The sequence below is a fragment of the Pseudorca crassidens genome, chromosome 7 (assembly GCF_039906515.1).
Source record: "Pseudorca crassidens isolate mPseCra1 chromosome 7, mPseCra1.hap1, whole genome shotgun sequence".
Classification (NCBI taxonomy): Eukaryota; Metazoa; Chordata; class Mammalia; order Artiodactyla; family Delphinidae; genus Pseudorca; species Pseudorca crassidens.
Window position 1 is genome coordinate 13,830,362 of NC_090302.1, and position 17,869 is coordinate 13,848,230.

At 46.7% G+C, this 17,869-nt stretch overlaps 1 long non-coding RNA gene across 1 annotated transcript; it reads left to right on the top strand.

Annotated features, from left to right (window-relative positions):
- Positions 1–11,195: 11,195 nt before the first annotated feature.
- Positions 11,196–17,307, top strand: LOC137227505 (uncharacterized). Its single transcript, XR_010944876.1, has 3 exons — positions 11,196–11,614; positions 13,475–13,615; positions 17,151–17,307. It is a non-coding gene; the product is annotated as an uncharacterized lncRNA (long non-coding RNA).
- Positions 17,308–17,869: the final 562 nt, after the last annotated feature.

Here is a 17,869-nt window from a genome sequence, read left to right on the forward strand (position 1 = left end):
CATAAACTCTGGGTGAAATGGTAATAGTGACTAAAATGCATTCCCTTTTTGAAAAATCTGCCCCTTACCAGTTAGGTGAAACTACACAAGGCCCTGCAGTGTGCCTCCTAAGTTAAACTAAGATTTTCCACTTCCAGGAACTAAGGATTTATTTTTGTTAATGTCAAAACTCACATTGTAGGCACTCCCTTGGCAAAAACAACCAGTGTGTCCAATATGCCCAAACTCTCTGCCAGCGAGGGATGAAGGGCCCCTCTAGAGCAGGCCTGAAGTGCCTCCTGTCACCTTCTTGCTGAAAGCAGGGTGGGTAGGACCACTGCAGCACCCCCGAGGCACCAGTGTCTCTGAGTCATCACATCACCTTCTCCTTGAGCACTGTTTCAAATAGGTCAGCCACAGCGGCCTAATTAACCCACAATGCAGCTGAGCTTCCAAACATCAAAGCAGGCCTTTGTGAGTGAGCCTGGATCCCTGAGAAATCCACCAGCTCCTCTTCAGCAAACTCCTAAGTACTTAAACATACTTGCTTAGTGAGGCTTTCCTGACCCTCCACACAGCAGGGCCCCTCCTCAACCCTGCAGTTCTCTTCCAAGGCACTTGCAATTATTTACTTACTCATGTATAGTTCTTTGGTGTGCCGCTTCCTGGCTCTCCTGTGAGCTCCATGTGGGCAAGGTCTGGGTCCTTTCTCTTCATCACTGTCTCCTGTTCCTGGCACAATGCCAGACACATTCTAGGGACTCAGCAAGTGCTTGTGGATTCACCAGTGAGTGTGGGGCATCAGGAGACCCGGGTTCTAGTATGGCTGTGCCCCTGGCAGGGGTTTGGGACAAGCCTCTTCACCTTTCTGATGGCCTGTGAAACAAGGGAGTTGAAACAGTCTAATGCCTCTTTTATCTAGAGCTCCAAGAAGAAATTTTACAATCTTATGAAACAGAAAACAAGACTACATGGCATGTAAGCACCCAGATGTTAGGTATGTATTTCTTCCTATAAATGTGGAGGGAACTCAGAAACGTGAATGAGTATGTGAGTTGGAGGAGCTTCCAAAGGCTTCCTGGAGATGGACAGCAGGATTTGGGTAGGTAGAGAGGGACAGGAGGGTCTTTCTGGTTGAAGGAAAAAGCACAAGGCAGGTTTCCACTGGGGGTAAGCAAGACAATTTAGGTGGTAAATAGTTATATGCTTATTTTAACATGTATTAGAAAACTATACAACGAGCACAACAAAGCCATGATATAAAATTCTCTTTGAAAATAAATTTATCTGTCAAAAAGTATATTTAAGGAGTTTTTAAGTAAATAAAAGTATAGGTTGTTCTAAGGGCAAAACTCATGAGGTTGGCATGTACATACTTGAAGTTTAGGAAACCCTGTCTTAAGAAAATATGTGGAATTTACAACCAGCCAAGCTTAAAGCAGGGAGCTTGACTCCTTATTTCTCAGCGAGGGGTTCTAAGCCAAAGTCATGCTCAGTTTTACTTTCCAGCCCCTGTGATGCTCATTTATTCAGCAACATCCAACAAATATGTTCTGATGGGTCATTGCAGGTCAGGCCCAGTTCTAGGAGCTTGGTACCTAGATCCTTGCCCTTGTGGAACTTAGATTCCAGCGGCCGGAGACGTGCGGTAAATAATAAAGTCAATAATTAGGGGATTGACCTTGAATGTTGGCAGGTCATAAGAGCTGTGGGAAAAAGAAAAAGCCCCAGACTAAGGGAGATTGGGAGTGGTGGAGAGAGGGGTTGCAGCTCAACAGAGTGGTCAGGTCAAGGTGGGCTTCAGTGAGAAGTGAGACTCGAGCAAAGACTTGAAGGTGGTAAGAGTGAGCCATGTGGTGATCTGGGGGGGTGAGTGTTCCGGGCAGAGGGAGCACCTAGTGCCCGAGCTGAAAACAGGAGCACACCTGGTATGTTCCGGGAAGAGCAGGGAGGCTGGCGTAGCAGGTGCAGACTGAGCAGAGGGGAAGTAGGGGGAGACAAGGTCAGAGAGGTCACAAGGACAAGACTGTGCAGGTCATGGACAGGGTGCTGGTTTTACTCAGAGGGAAAGGGGAGTCACTCCAAGGCTTGGAGCAGAGCAGTGACATGGTCTGTCTTACCTGTTAGGAGGATCATGCTACTGCTCCACTGGGTCAGAACAGACCAGTTAGGAGGTTACTGCAGTAAACCAGACAAAAGCTGATGGAAATTCAACAAAGTTGAGTTTATGGAGCTTCTCACTCAATGGATGTTAGAAAGAACTTGTTATAGGATTTGGGCTTGTGATGGATTATTTGGGGAGGGTTCAGGGAGGTGGGCTTTGCTCTGGGATGGATGCTGTCAGGAAGCAGAGGTAATCCTCTGATTGAGCATATTAATTCTTATCTAACTGGGAAGAAAAGAAGAAGCAGTCCCTCACATTAGTCAGGAAAGGGGGATATTTGGTCATTCTTGCATTTCAGATTATATTCTTGTTTTATTCTCTGCTCAAACATGATTATGGAGCATTCTTTTTTTTTGTCTTGATCCATTTTGTCTGATGCCGATGTTCAGTGACATCAGACACAGAGAACACCACAGCTTGGCTCTGAGAACCAGGCCAGCTCCAAGGGACACTACCAAGGGACACTAAGACCCAGCTCCCAGTCTAGCTCCCAGCTCTCAAGGGCTACTCTCCCCTTTCACAGACCCTTCTTCCTAGAAAATGCATACTTGGGACTTCCCTGGCAGTCCAGTGGTTAAGACTCTGCGCTTCCACTGCAGGGGGCACTGGTTCAATCCCTGGTTGGGAAACAAAGATCCCACATGCCACGAGGTGCCGCAAAAAAAAAAAATTTAAAAAAAAAATATGTGCACACAATGGACAAATCTGCATACTATTTCAGAGGCCCCTTGCAAGTGCACACATTGACCTCATGACTGAAAACCTCTGTCTCAGAGCTGGGAATTTAGCAGCCAAATCTGGGAGGTTCTCAGAGATACAAAGAGGAAAACCTGCAGCCTAGGTTTTCCCTACTCCTGAAATCAGACTGATTCTGCGAGTTTAGTGTGATGTGAGAAACGTGTCACCAGGGGCACGATCTTTAACTTTGACTGGAGATTAAAATATCCCTTTATGCCTCTGAATCAGAAAGAAAGGCAGAAAGGAAGACAGGAGGAAGAAAGGAAAAAATGAAGGAGAGAGGGTGGCGGGTGGGAGGAGAGGGGAGGGAAAGAGGGAGGAAGGGACGGGGGTTTGTTTAAAGATGAGAACTCCATTTCTAAGAACCTTCTGGATTCTTCTTGGTTGGCAGGGTCCCCACCCTGACAGACATGTTGGCAGAAACCGATCCATTCCTTGGAACATGGTGTCCACTCCTTCACTGTTTCCATCATTATAATCAGATATGTGTGTATTACGTACACCATCATGAGTTATATAATCCTCAAATGTCCAAACCAGGAAGGACCTGGGAAAACAGGCCCAGAGGAGCGGCTTCCAGTGGTCACAGCTCTGCACAGCGCAAGGGCTGGGACACGAGCCCAGGGCCTCTGACTCTGAGCTCAGTGTTCTTTCCACCACACAGTTGAATGGAGGTTACAGAGAAATCAATTTGGGCTCCCTGCAAAGAAGCATTTCCTTAGAGCCAGAGCTGTTCAAAGATAGACTAGGCTCTCTAGGAGGGACCAGGTTCCCCATCACTACCACTGTCCAGGAATGTTGCAGGAGCTCTCAAGGTAGGAGGTTGACCCCAATGACATCCAGTGTCCCTGCCACTCTAAGAGGCCATTAACAGAAAGGAAAACATCTCTTTTCCTTCCTTACACCTCCATTTTCACATCTGAAAATAATTCCCACTTCAGAGGATTTCTGTGAGACTTAAATAACACAGGTCATGCACATAAAGTGATGAGCACAGGGCCTGGCACGATAAGTGTAACTTGCCGTTGTTAATAATACAGCCCTGGCACATGCTAAGTGATGAATTCAACAAAGTTCTTGCCTGGCGTCATGCTGATTGCATTTCGTGGAGTATTCTGTTGACATATCACACCCATCCTGTGGTGATTGTCATCATCCTTACTGTTAGGAAGGAAGCAGCTGAGGCCCCGGGAGGCTCAGTAATTTGCCCCAGGTCTCATACCTTCATGAGCAGTAGGGCCACAACTCAAATGTGCACCTTTTGGGCTCTGGCAGCCATGCTTCAGCGTCTGAGCTGACCGCCTTCTCACACACGGGAAGGGTAGGAACATGGTCATCGTGTAATCCTAGCAAAGTCTCCGCCTCCCTGGGCCTCAGCAATGAGTATGTTCATTATATGCTCTCTAAGCTGTCCCTGTGCTAGGTCCACAGGTGAGGCAGAGTGAGGCCGACGAGGGCTCTGGGGACAGGTACTGGGGCAGTGGGAGCACTGACATTGGTGTAGGAAAATGAAGGAAGGTGGCATCAGAGAGAAATTTCATAGATTTGCAAAATGTGTCCTGAAATCGTCTTCCACGTGGATATAACACAATTTGTAAAACTCTGAATTGACAGGTTCTCCTACCTCCCCTCAAAAGACTCTAATTTGCCAGTAGAGTTGAGGTTTTTTTCTTTTGTGAGCCTCCTACATAGAATCATAAAATACTGAAGATAAAGATTCCGTAGAGATCATCTAATCAAACTCTCCCCGTTTCACAGATGAGGAAAAAGGCCAGGAAAGAGCAGGGACTCTCCAAGGGTCCCATGTGGGAATCAGGGATGGAACCAGAGTGCCAAGCTCCTCTTCCCCATATTAGTGCCTGGTGTCTGCTCCCACCAGCTGGGCCTAGGGGCAGATGGGCAGAGACCAGAGCCCAGGGGGTGGGGCCCAGGGCTAACATTGCTAGCAGATGAGATGAGAGAAATCAGACCTGTCCTGGAAAGAGTGATTTTTGTTTGGCTGTAGTTGTGTGTGTGTGTGTGTGTGTAAAAGACAGACACAGACAAAGGAGTGGTTACTATGGGGAAGTGACAAGGGGAAGAAGTAAGACCTGCCCTGGTTAGGGACCTTGGGAAAGTTCCTGAAGCTCGTCCAGCCTCTCGGTTTGCCTCTCTATCCAGTGAGAGTAGGATGAGCAGCCTTGAAGGGATGTAAGGATTAGAAATAACACCTATGAGCCCACTCAGGGAGTGCAGCCTGTGTAGGCCAGCTGGCTGTGATCTCTAACTCCCACAGCTCCCTGTGCCTCTGTTCTTTCTTTTGGAAATGAGGTAGTAATTTCTCTGGGCCCAACATACAGGGTTGTTGCAGGATGAAATCAGATCAAACAAGTGAAAGAACTCTTAAGCTGTAGAATTTTGAACAAATATGGAAATGGCATTAATAATCAAAAGCATCTTTGTGCTGATACCACAGGCAGAGACTGCCTGGTGTGGTTTTAAAAGATTAGGAAAGTGTCCACTATCTTAAAAAACAATCTCCCCCTAGTGCCTCAAATTTCTCTATTAAAGCTTCATTCCTTTGGTCCTGTAGGCTGGCAGTCTTAGAGCAGTGCTTCACAAAGTGCTGAAATGCACATTCTCGGGCCCCACCTCAGACCTACTGAATGAGAAACTCTAGAATTGGAGCACTGAAATCTATACTCTAAAAAGATCTCCAGGAAAAGCATAGGCACATTAAAATTTAAGAAGTATTGTGTTAGATCTTGTGAAAATGCAGGCTCTGATTCTGTTGGTCTGGGGTGGCCAGAGATTCTGCATCTCCCAGGTGATGCCTATGTTGCTGGTTCTTGGACCTAACAAGGCTCTAGATTGTTCTATAAAGTCAGGGATTCTCACATAAAGGGAAGCAACCCTTTAACAGCCGACACTTTAGTTGAGAGTCGTGCACAAGGCCTTTCAGGAATGGGTCGCAGAAAAGACTGAGGAATTCTGGGGACAAGAGAAACACAGGGCAGCAAAGAGAAAGAGGTCTTAAGAAAAAAAGAGGGGGTAGGAGGTGCTAAAAGAAAACGAAATTGCCTTTGTAGAATGTGGCCCGAGCAGGTCTGGGCATCAATTTATCCTTTTACTTACCAAGTGCTGGCTACATGTTAGGCACTGTGATATGTTCTTTACGTTCATCGGCTCAGTTAATCCACAAAACAGCTCCATGAGTTTCGTACAGAGGAATAAACTGAGGAACACAAGTCACTTACCCAAGTCACTCAGCTAATAAGTGGTGGAGCCGGGATTTAGAACTCAGGCAGCCTGACTCACTAGCACTAATTCCACCTCAAATTTGGCCTCTGCCCTCAGGAAGCTTATAGTCCCATGAGGAATATGGGCGAGGACTGATAATGGCCCACACTTGAATGATGCCCGTCACGTGCCATATTCTGAGCACCTTACATACAGCTGCTGTTTTAGCTCTTGTAGTGGTTCTACAAGACGGGGGCAGGGCGCTGCTGCATGGGCCTGGCTGTGTGTGGAAGTGCATAAGACAGGTCTCTCTGTTCCTTTTGGTTTATGTATGGAGGTACTCATATCGCCCAGTGTTCCATGTCCTAAGCAGGAAAGCTTCAGTCCAGAAACAGCCTCTGCAAAGGGGCCTCCAGAACCGGGTCCAAGCCCCACTTTGCATCCTCAGCTTCCCACCCCCTCACCACTTCCCAACACCGCCTCCGGGATGGCCTCCCTGCTGAAGAGCAGGGGCACTGCTCTCTTCTGCCCACCTTGGCTCCTATAGCCAGACCCAAGTTCATGCAACAGAAGGCCCTGTCTGCCTCAGGCAGGCCTGGAAGACCAGGCTGTTGCCCCTCCCGACAGGCGCTGGATGAGGGCCCTGCTGAGCTGGCTAGTCACTACTGCTGCTGCTGCTGCGGGCCCTGACCCACCAGAGGCAGCAGCTCTGACCTGCACCTCCTCCCCTGCCATTTCTAGCACATGCCCTCCCCACCTCCCTCCCCCACATACCAGAAATCACTACCTTGGCACGGGGGATTCAGAAGGTTGCCTAACAGATGAAAACTGACCTAACATGTTTGCAAACCTATTTGACAATACATTTCAAGAGCCAAAATATGTTTATATCCCTTGATCCGGTAATCCTCCTCCTGATGGATTATTTATAGAAATTCCCAAAAGCAGAGGGGGCAGGGAAGTTCATACACAAAGATCTTCTGTGCAGGATTAATGATTTATTCAGTAAATATTTATTGAGTTCCTTCTATATGCCAGGCATAGTTCTAGATGGTGTAATCAAGATAAACAAGGTCCCTGCTCTCCTAGGGATTATGGGCAGAAAGACGATAAATATCTACATAAATGAGAAAAATAATCTATTTACTAAATTATCTGCAGGGAATTAAAATAAAGGTCTGCAACTGAGAATAACTGGGTGACTGCTCTTGATGGGGTGGTCAGGGAAGGTCTCTCAGATGTCACTAAATAACATGACATTTAAGCCGAGATGCTCAGGCAAGAAGGGGCAGCCATACCGAGGCCCAGAGGAGAACGTTCCAGAGGGGAGGCCAGTGGTTCAGGAAACTGCAAGCAGGCTGATGCGCTAGATCAAAGAAAGCAAGTGATGAAAAATGAAGTCGGAGGAGTGGGAGGGGCCAGATTAATAGGATTTTGTAAGCATGGATGAAATGTCTAGATTTGATTCAGTAGGGAGTACTAAGCAAGGCAGGTGAGACCACATTATAGATAAGAAAGGGGCAGGGAGACCAGTTGGGAGCTATTGCAGCTGTCTTGGCAAGAAGTAATTGTAGCTTGAACTAGAATGGTAGAAATGGAGACGAAGAGACATGAATGGATTCAGGATATTTTTGGAGGTAGGGCTGAAAGGCCTTGCTGAAGGAATTGGGATGGGGGTGATGAAGACGAAGGACTCAAGGTTTACTCATGGATTCTTGGCTCGAGCTGCTGCAGGTGCCATTTATACGGCTGGGGAAAGCAGGAGAAGTTGCAAGTTTAGGAAAATAAGAAAGGAAGATGTTATGGTTTGAACTGTGTTCCCCCTAAAAGATATGTTGAAATCCTACCCCCCAGCGTCTCAGAATGTGACCTTATTTGGAAACAGGGTGGTTGCAGGTGTAATTAGTCAAGGTAGGATGAAGTCATACTGGAGTAGGGTGGGTCCTTACTCTAATGTGACTGGTGTCCTTATAAGAAGAGGGACATTTAGACACAGAGACAGAGGCACACAGAGTGAAGAACACAGCCACATGAGAGAAGCCAGCCACATGAAGAATTTGATTCACACAGGAACTAGCAGTAAAGGCACATGGATATTGAGTCCCTTGACCTGTGCATGTGAGGCTCCTTCAAATCCCCGCAAGGTAGGGACCTGAAGCCTGAAGCACAGCTGAACATTCGGGTGATGGTTAAGTGGCTTTAGCTGAGGGGAGCACAGGTACTTAATTACTTCGGAAGAAGTGATCGAAGCAAATAGCACAAATTAGAAAAATATGATGGAAGACAACAACCCATTTTATAATAGCAAATATAATCAATACACTGAGTAAATAAGACTTGAAGTGTATAATCATAAATCAACTTTACTTTGTCTCCCACCCCCCTCTAAAATTTTTTTCAGAGGAAAGGGAGAGAAGCCCTTTTTCTGACCTTTGATGAAAACTCAAGCTTCCTATGACTTTTCTGATCATCTGATCATTCTCAGGACATCAAAACTCCTGTGACCACTTCAGTCACCAAACAAATTCTATTTTATAAATCGGGCCCATACAAAAGCAAAATCCAGGGACTTCCCTGGCAGTCCAATGCTTAAGGCTCTTCGCTCCAACTACAGGGGGCACGGGGTTCCATCCCTGATTGGGGTAAAATCCCACATGCCACACAGCACGGCCCAAGAAAAAAAGCAAAATCCAAACTTGATTTAAAGTTCAATCTTTTTTCCCAACCAGGGCTTGCTGCAGGTGGAACCCCTATAGCTGGAAATGCGGGCATGGACAGCTGCTTTTCCTTCCCCAGACTGCCCTCCCCAGTTTGCTAACTGTGGCCTCTGACCTCTCCAGGGCTAAGTGGTTGGTAGTGAGGAGACAATAAAGGGGAGCAGGAGAACTCTTACTCAACAGCACTGTCGTAAGATGGCTTTAAAGCTTACTTCTGTCTTGGGCACATCTATGGAATTTTCAGACACTGCTCCCAAGCTCTGAGGACCTCTCACCCTTACACAAGCATCACATTACCTTGTATCCCATTGGTAACCCCTTCTGCAGCCCTAGGAATCCAGCGGTACCTTCAGTTTGTCCCCCTGTTGGACAGACCGAAGAGGCCTTCACATCAGTTCTTCCAGTGTGTGGCCCACTTCTCGTCCATGGGAACAGCATCCTTTGCACAAACCAGCTTTGGGAGTTCAGGCTGATCTGAGCAGCGCTATCTCTTCCTTGTCTTATTTGTCTAAGATGACACCCATCTCTCAATCTTTCGGTTTCTCTGGTGGCTGTCAGATGAAAGTCTACTATGTCTCCCCATCTCAAACCACCGTAGACACGAATTATGCTAAGTAGACTCCATGAAGTTCTTTTCTCTTGGTTTGAGAAGGGGGAAGCACAGCAGCTCTCTCCAACACATTCAATCTTTATTCAACCCTAATCTCCTAATGACAGAGCAGAGGGTCTCGGGATCTTTCTATAGCACCCTACTGCCAGGTGGCATAAAGGGTGCGCGCGCACACACACACACACACACACACACACGCGTGTGTGTGCCCATATAGGGGGATCAATGATGAATCCACTGCTGTTTTCTCAAGGGTCTCAATCTGTTAGGGAGACTAACACCTGCATCCATCAGCACAAGGCAGGATGGTTCCTTTTGGGCACAGTGGAGAATGCTCCACGGAGAAGGCAAGTTCTGAGCTGGGTCTTGAAGAATGACTAAGATTTGGACAAGCTGAAATGAAGTCTTTTCAGAGAGAGGTAATAATGAGAGCAAATGCCCAGCATGGGAACAGAGGGAGCTGTGTGGAGACCCCTGGGTGGCTTATTTCAATGAGACGTGTAGAAGATAAGGCTAAGCCAGACCAAAGATGAACAACACCAGGGGTTTGGATTTTTTCCTGCAGGAAGTGAGAAGTTTTGAAGGTTTGGAAAGGGTAGCAGGATGGAGGGCTGGGGAGGGCAGTGACTAATTCTTGGTGAAATGTGTTCTTCATTTCCTTGAGTCATTAACCAGGGCCCCATTAAGAAGAAAAACAAAACAAAGACCTTCCAGGACCTGCTTTCTTTTCCAGGAAAACCCTTGCCCTTTGGAACCTCTCACAACTTCAGCTTATAAAGACATCCAATCCTGTTTTTACTGTTAGCTAAGGGGCCTTGGCACAGCTGCCAGGACCCTCCTCCAAGCTATGGGACCCTCAGCTTCAAGCCTGATGGAGCTGTTCGTCCCATCTCCCCATGGTCCCCTGGAAGGGGCTGCCCTCTGGAAGAGGCTGAGGAGAGGGGCTTCCCTTTCTGAGCAGGAGGGCTATGGAAACCTTGCCTTTATGAGCCCAGCCACAAAGGCTCCGCCCTGGGCCCACTGGAGCCAAATGGGAAAAATCCAGGAGGTAGCAAAGCCAAGAAAACAGCAGGTTTGGATTCAATCCCAGCTCTCCCCTTCTTTTCTGATCTTGAGACCTCACTCAGCTTCTATGTCTTAATCTTTAAAATGGAAATAAAGTCATCTACCTCACAAGGTTGCTATGAAGATTAAATGAGAGTTTGTGATCATAGCTAGCACATAGCAGATGCTCAATAAATATTCTCCCTCCTTCTTCCCCCAGCATCTCTCTATGTCTCAGTTTCTTTGCCTACTAAATGTGGTGGGGATTCAAGGATAAAGTTGAATCTGACGAAGTTTCCAAACCTCTGCCATCTGTCCCACAAGAGGTCCTGGGGAGAACAGAGGGTTTTTCTCTGCCATGTCTGAGCTCTGGGAGCTATTTCTTCTTTTATTATTTTCAACAATCAAAAAAAAAAAAAATCACACACAAAAAAATCACAAAACCACTTAGTAGTAGTGCACATTGGCACACACTTGGAATGAGCCCACACCCCCCAACCTCTCCCCAGTACCACCGCCTGACTCAGTTTCCCCATCTGTAAAGCAGTTGTGTCCCTTCCCTCTCTGCAACTGCCCACTAGGTCGGGAGGACGGTGCCCAGCAGAGGGCGCTCTGAGTGTGACCTCCTGGCCACTGCCCTGGGGAAAGGCACCCGGCCAAGGAAAATTCTAGTGAAAAAAACGAAGAAAGGATTCCAGGTTTATGAGTCCCAGACTTTGAAAAACAAAACTGCTGAATTGTCTCCTGAGTTAGGGAAAAAGAACACCACAGCCGCCTCAAGATTTCCAGGAAACAATTTGTGAAGGCTTTGGGCAAGGCTGGCAGGGGGAGCTGGGGAGGCCTGGCTTGGGATGCTGTGGGAGGTGGGAGATGGGGGTGGGCGTGTGCCTGTGGGAGCTTGAGAGTTGGGATGTTCCTGGGCGGTTCTTGGGGTGGAGTTACGTGACTGTGTGGGTTTACATCTGTATGTGTGTTTGTGTGTCTGTGGGCAATCCCACAGGTATTTATTGAGCACCTTCTATATTCTTTTAGGTGATGGGGATGCAACAGCAAATGAAACACAGCCCCTGAACTCAGGGAACTGAGTTTACTGAGAGATGCAGAGTAGCAGACATTTCAGTTCAGAGTGCAGGCATCCCGGAGGTGAGTGGAGGGCAAATGCTGGCTTTGTGGCCAGGCAGCCTGGGATGTGAGTCCAGCCACCCACCAGCTACATGACCCTGGAGATCCCTGATACTCAGTCTCCTTAGCTGGAAAGTGAAAATATTAAAAGGACATCCTAGGAGATAGCAAGCGTGTGTAAATATTTGATGACTGGTCTCTATCAGGTGCACACAAGGTCTAACCCTGGATAAGCATATATGGTGTGTGTAGTCCCAGTGAGCTACGTGCAGGGCATTAGCTCACCTGCTTAGGTCATGTGTGTGACATGCCAGGCTCTACCAGAGGTTGTAAATCGTGGCCCTCAGACACAGTTTGTGGGGGTGCTCATTTGGTTAGGGTTTGTTTTTTGGAGCGTTCTAAAAATCAAGACACTGCACATAAAAATCCAGATTTCCAGGTTCTCTTGAAACCTTGGAAGATGTGGCCATCCTGCAAGTATTTGCATGTGTGTGCCTGTATGCCACGGTCTCTGCTTCCCAGAGATGTGTCCTTTCCAGGAGCACCCTCCCTCCTGGCCGGCTTCCAGGCCTGTCCTTGGAGGGACTCCAAGGTGGCTTGGGAGAGCTCATGTGCAAACACATTCTCTGTGAACAGAGAAGCAGGACCAGGCAGGGACTGATGCCAGGGCCCTGGCCTCCCCAGGCAGCTCTGGTTTCAGCAATCAGAGGGGATGGAGACCACTGTGGGCCCTCCCCAAGGCTCTCTGGCTGTGTAGCTGGATGCTGGTTACAGAAGATAGCAACCAAGGATGGCAGCCAGACTAACTTTTCTTGTGTATTTGATTTTGCATTTTAAAAATTCCTGCATCCTAGCTCCAAAATGATTAAGGCAATGATCTCCCAGAAAAAGAAAATTTTTCTAGATGTCTATACTATGGTTCTTCTAAAAATGAGCAAATAGCCTCATGGTAGAAGCTAAAAATATAACTGTTAAACACATTTTGGGAACCCACAGATGTGAAAGGTAGGATGGATGTTTTCCTAATATTCCTGGATCCTCTTAAGATGGCAAATAAGTCTCTCTTAATAGATACTTACTAGTGTGCGAGATGTAGCCTAGGTACGAGGGTACTACAAAGATGAATACACCCTGCTCCCTGGCTCTCGGGAAACTCAGTCTTGTGGAGAGATGTCCAAGAAGAAATGAATGCAGGAACAAGAAAGGACAGGGGTATTATTGAGACATTTGGGTTCAAAAGACACCAGAACATAGAAGAAGATGCCTCTGGACCTCTGATTTACAGTGCAAGCTCTTTCCCCAATCTGAGTCCCCGTTTCCCCTTTTTAGACAAGAAGCTCGGAAGAGATGAACAAACATCAATCCCATGTTCACAACCCCAGCCCCCAGCTTGGGTATTCTTTGAGGGAACACAGGCTGCAGCCCTTTGGTTCTTAGCCTCTTACTCCCTGCCCCACATACTTGCTCCCAAGTCTTGGCTTGTGCTGGGAATTCATCTGGCTTGAGCGCTGAAAAAAATCCATCAGAGGAGGTTTTTCTCATTGCTTTTTCTTGAAAAAAAAAAAAAAAATCTGGAGTCCAAAAAGACCAGGCATCTAGTGGAAGCTTCCAGCATCCATTATAGGGGGTTCCTGGTCCAGGTGAGGAGAGCAGCCCCTCAACAGGTAGGAGAGTTGTACCCCTTCTCGAGCACCAGGGTTTGAATGGTTAAAGAATTTGCCCTGAAGGATTGTTCTGAGGTCATTCTCCCACTTTTCAGATGGGAAAAAGGAGGCCCAAGGATGGGGAGGACTTTCCCCACAGTCCTGAAGTCAATGTCAGAGGCAGATCTCTTGATTCCTGAGTAAGGGCTCTGTTCACTCACTGATTTTTCTCTCTCAGGCTGAGTCCTCAGGACGGAGGGAGAGGAGGACCCCCAGGATACATTGCTCCTCAGGCAGATATCAACTGCTTTGGGGCTAGAACATCAAGATATTCTTGATCTGATCCAGCAAAAAGCCCGGGAAACCCAACCTCACAAATGTAAGTGTGAAGGAAGAGCAATAATTCTGTAGCCCAGTAAAAGGCATTGGAGGTCCAGGCACCCACCTTCAGAAGAGTCTTTAGGGCTTCCCTGGTGGCGCAGTGGTTGAGAGTCCGCCTGCCGATGCAGGGGACACAGATTCGTGTCCCGGTCCGGGAAGATCCCACGTGCCGCGGAGCAGCTGGGTCCATGAGCCATGGCCGCTGAGCCTGCGAATCCGGAGCCTGTGCTCCGCAACGGGAGAGGCCACAGCAGTGAGAGGCCCGCGTACCGCAAAATAAATAAATAAATAAATAAATAAATAAAAATAAGAAGAGTCTTTATTGCCAGAGTCCATGAAAGAAGGAATTTGACACGTAGCAAAAGCAAACTTTTAGAACAAGGCACGCAAGTGGCCAGAGATGGCAAAGAGAAGCAGCAGGTTGACCAGCATTGACCCAAAGTTGTCTGCCTTCCTCATTATTGGCCTCTTAAGAGCTTGTCTTTATCAAAGGGTCCATCTGCCAAGCTCTTTGCCTGGACCACTTTACCATCCCTGTGAGTGTCATTGGTACCTCCATCACAAAGTGAAATCCCCATGGCACTTTCAAAGTGGCCAGCCCCACAAATAATTGGAAAACCCCTAGGGACAGGTCTGGAGCCTACAATTCAAAAAACTTCTGAGGTGCTTTGTTTCTTTCCTTAAAATCTGGAAATCTACTGAGATAGGGAAAATCACCAGACATAGAAACTCCCTTCAAAAAAGAACCCCAGATTTCTTTTCAAATTTTTGTTAGAATGCTATTTCTAACTTCACAACACCCTGAAAAGGGCCAGGCCAAAGATACTTAATAAACATTTTGTGATGATGGTGAAATCATCATTAATGATTATTACCTTAAGTAAAAATGATTATGGATAGTGTCTTTGAGTATTAGTCATTCACTGAACAAATGTTTGACAGCCTCCTCTGTGCTAAGTCAGGGGAAAGAACAATGAAGAAATCAGACACAGCTTTACTTTAACACCTTTAATTAACTTAATTTCTCATATTCATATAATCCACATAGTCTAGTGGGGCAGAAAACTAGTTGTAAACAGGCACATTTTAGAAATTGCCAGTTATAATAAGTACAGTAAGAACCAGATGGAGATTAACAGAAGGAAACTTGGGACATTTTAAATCATCACACCAAAGCGGAGAAGGTGTACTATAGGCTACAGTTTTTACAAGATCATTTGGTATATTTCTTTGTTTTATTGTTGATATCAGCTGTGTGTGAGTTACCATGGGGAGGTATTGAATTTGGGTTGAGGAACCCAGGACAATTTGGTCTTCTAATCTACTAGGTGACTGATAACATGTAATCATCTGTTTAATTAAATTTCCTGGTTCGGGAACCAGAAGTTTACAGAGGAGATTTAGATGATGCTAGCAGGAAAGCTGTTCACTAATTGTTTTTACTAAACACGAGCTGTGAGTATGACAGGGACAAAGCCTGCAACTGGCAATGAAAAGAAGGAATATAGAGGCAAAACGAGGAATGTTTGGTATTTATGAGTAGAGGAAGTAGTAGCCCATTATGGGCTCCACGTTTTAAGGGTTGCTGACAAACAGAAGCAGCCCAAATGGCTGGCATTAGCTGACTGGATATGCTCATCTGGTGCATTCATATCTAGGAGGCAGCTGTCATGAGAACAGGAGCTCGGTCTGCCTCATTTACTGCTATAATCTGGGGCCTGGCTTTTGGAAAGGAGAAAAACAGTTTTCTCATCTCTTCTTGATGATCTTAATAAATGGAGCAAGGCATGTGATGTGCTCCGATTAGAGCAGTGTCACTGTGACTGATATTAAATAAAGTGTAGCCACTATTACTGTCACTGTTATTTTTACCATGACCACTGACCTCAATCCTCTAGATGCTTAGGCTCCGATCTGGTCCTGCCCCCTCACCACCTGCAAGGCTAATGACCCAGGCCAATGTAATCTTTCCCTCCTCCAATGCCCATCTGGACTATAACACATGGAAAGTCACAGTTATTGAAGAAAAGGTTGAACGGCTGGGACACTAGAGGCAAGCCAGCCCAGGAGAGAATCCCAGTTTCCACCTCTGGGACCTGGGAGCATCTCATTAGATCCATGATTTTTTTTAACCGTGTCCCTAGAGCCTAGAGGCCCGGAGAGGGAGGAGAGAAGCCCAGCGCACAGGCTCCCAGCTGCCTGCTCCGCTTAACAGAAAATCCTTGCTTCTAGCTGGTTTGTACGTTTGGGCTCTATGTGAAAAAGCATTTGAAGACACAGTCCCACAGCTAATACAAATTTTGAAAAAACCCAATGCATTCTATGATCTTTAAGGTCATTTTCCACTAAAAAACAAACAAAAACAAAAAAACTATGGACTATTATTTCTTGAATTATTGCTTAAGCATTCATCTATTTATCTACCGCCCCCCAAATACTTTAGTGGCAGGGAGAAAAAAAAGAGCAGAAGTATCCTGACTCCTAGTCCAGTGCTCATTCCAAAATAGAAATATGTCCTCCAAAATATCACTATGGATTTCAGATGGGGGCAGAGAAGGAAGACACAATTCCTTTCATTCCAGTACTGAACTGTCAGCGCCTTGTCAGTTTTCACCATTTTTCTCTTCTGCATCTCAGAAGGGATGAAAAATCTCTCCTCTAGGAAACAGGGCAGGCCAGGAGGTGGTCAGACACTTACGGGGCTTGTCACACGTGCTCTACCATCTTCAATGCAGAATGGCTCACCAAACTTTAATTTTCCATAGTCCTCCTGGCCACTCAGTCCTTAGTTCCTTGCAGGAATCACAAGCTCAAAAGGCTACAAGGCTAGCAGGCAACTTCAATGTCAAGAGCCTGACAGCTGAAGGATTGGGGCAAAACTGGAGAATGGAAAACTTTTGGTGCTTTGTAGAACAAGCAGAGCAGATTATGGATGTGAGTGGGACTGCTGAGGCTCAAACATTCCCTACTGCCCTGTGTGTGCTTTCTTGTTCCCCAATCATGGCCCCAGGTTCATACCACCAGATCTTAGGCCTTAGCCAGATGGACTACTTTTCTTCTTAAACTTATTTTTGGGAAAAAGAAATTTTTTTTTCTACTGGGTAGAGATGAGTGGTCTCCAAAGGGTTTCGATTCCTTTCTGAGTCAGGTTAAGCATCACTGGGCTCCGCTTTCGATTTCTGCAGGCTTGCCACTTGCTGAGGGCTCAGAGGTCCCCTGGTGATGCCCCCTCTATTTCAAGAGCCCCCCAAAATAAGTCGAGTGACTACAGATAAGTTTTTGGTACTTTCCAAAATTAAACTATTTCCCTTGGTAAATTTCCACCAAATGAGCTCATTAATCTGAAAACAGGATGTGGCACATGAAGACAGTAAAGTCAGGTTGCCTGCTCACTTACACTGGCCCGGGGCAGGGAGGAAGGGGGCGGGTGGGAGAGAGGTGGGAGCAGAGAAGGGCTTTTAGAGGTCCCACTGCACTGAGAATCAATGAATTTTTAAATCAGAGACTCAAAGCTCTAAATCCTTTTCTCTTAGAATTGAACGTGACCACAGAAGCCACCTCTGGTCAGTGTCCCACAGATTGCCTGTCTTGGAGGCCCCTGAGACCCTCTGCTTGTCTGCAGGCAGGCGCCTCCCCTCCAGGTAGGACCGAGGCCCTCCTTTCTCCAGGAGGATTCTATCCTGCAGCATCAGCTCCTCAGGCAGAAGCTGGGAGTTCTGCCCCAGGTGAGTGAGAGGCTTAAATACATCCCAGGTTAAAAACAAACAAAACCAAAGGAGTAAAACACAGTTCCCAACTCCAGTTGGTGTCAAGACAAAAAATGGGACCCTAATACATAGAGAATGTAATGGGTGCCTCTGAGCCACAGAAAGGAAACAAAACCAACAAAGTAGGCAGGCTCACTCCTTCCTCAGCTAACAGTCCTGCAGATGTTAGGTCTTGATGGTGAAGGAGCCTTCATCAAATTCGCAAAAATAACGGTTGTTTGTACCTTTTAGACAGAAATTCTACCCCAACACTAAGTACCATAACTACTTTGATTGATATACACAAAATTCATAGGGAATAAGTGGCTGTGTGTGTGTTTAGACAAAACCAGAAACGGTTCCTGAAAACACCCAGTTCTGTGGAAGCCCCGTGCCTTCAGAACCGCTCTGTACATCTCTTCGCTGAGTGCTCCAACCCAATAAGCTTGGACGAACCTGACACTGTGCTAGGACCTTGCAGGAATCTAAGAGGGCTAAGACTTGGG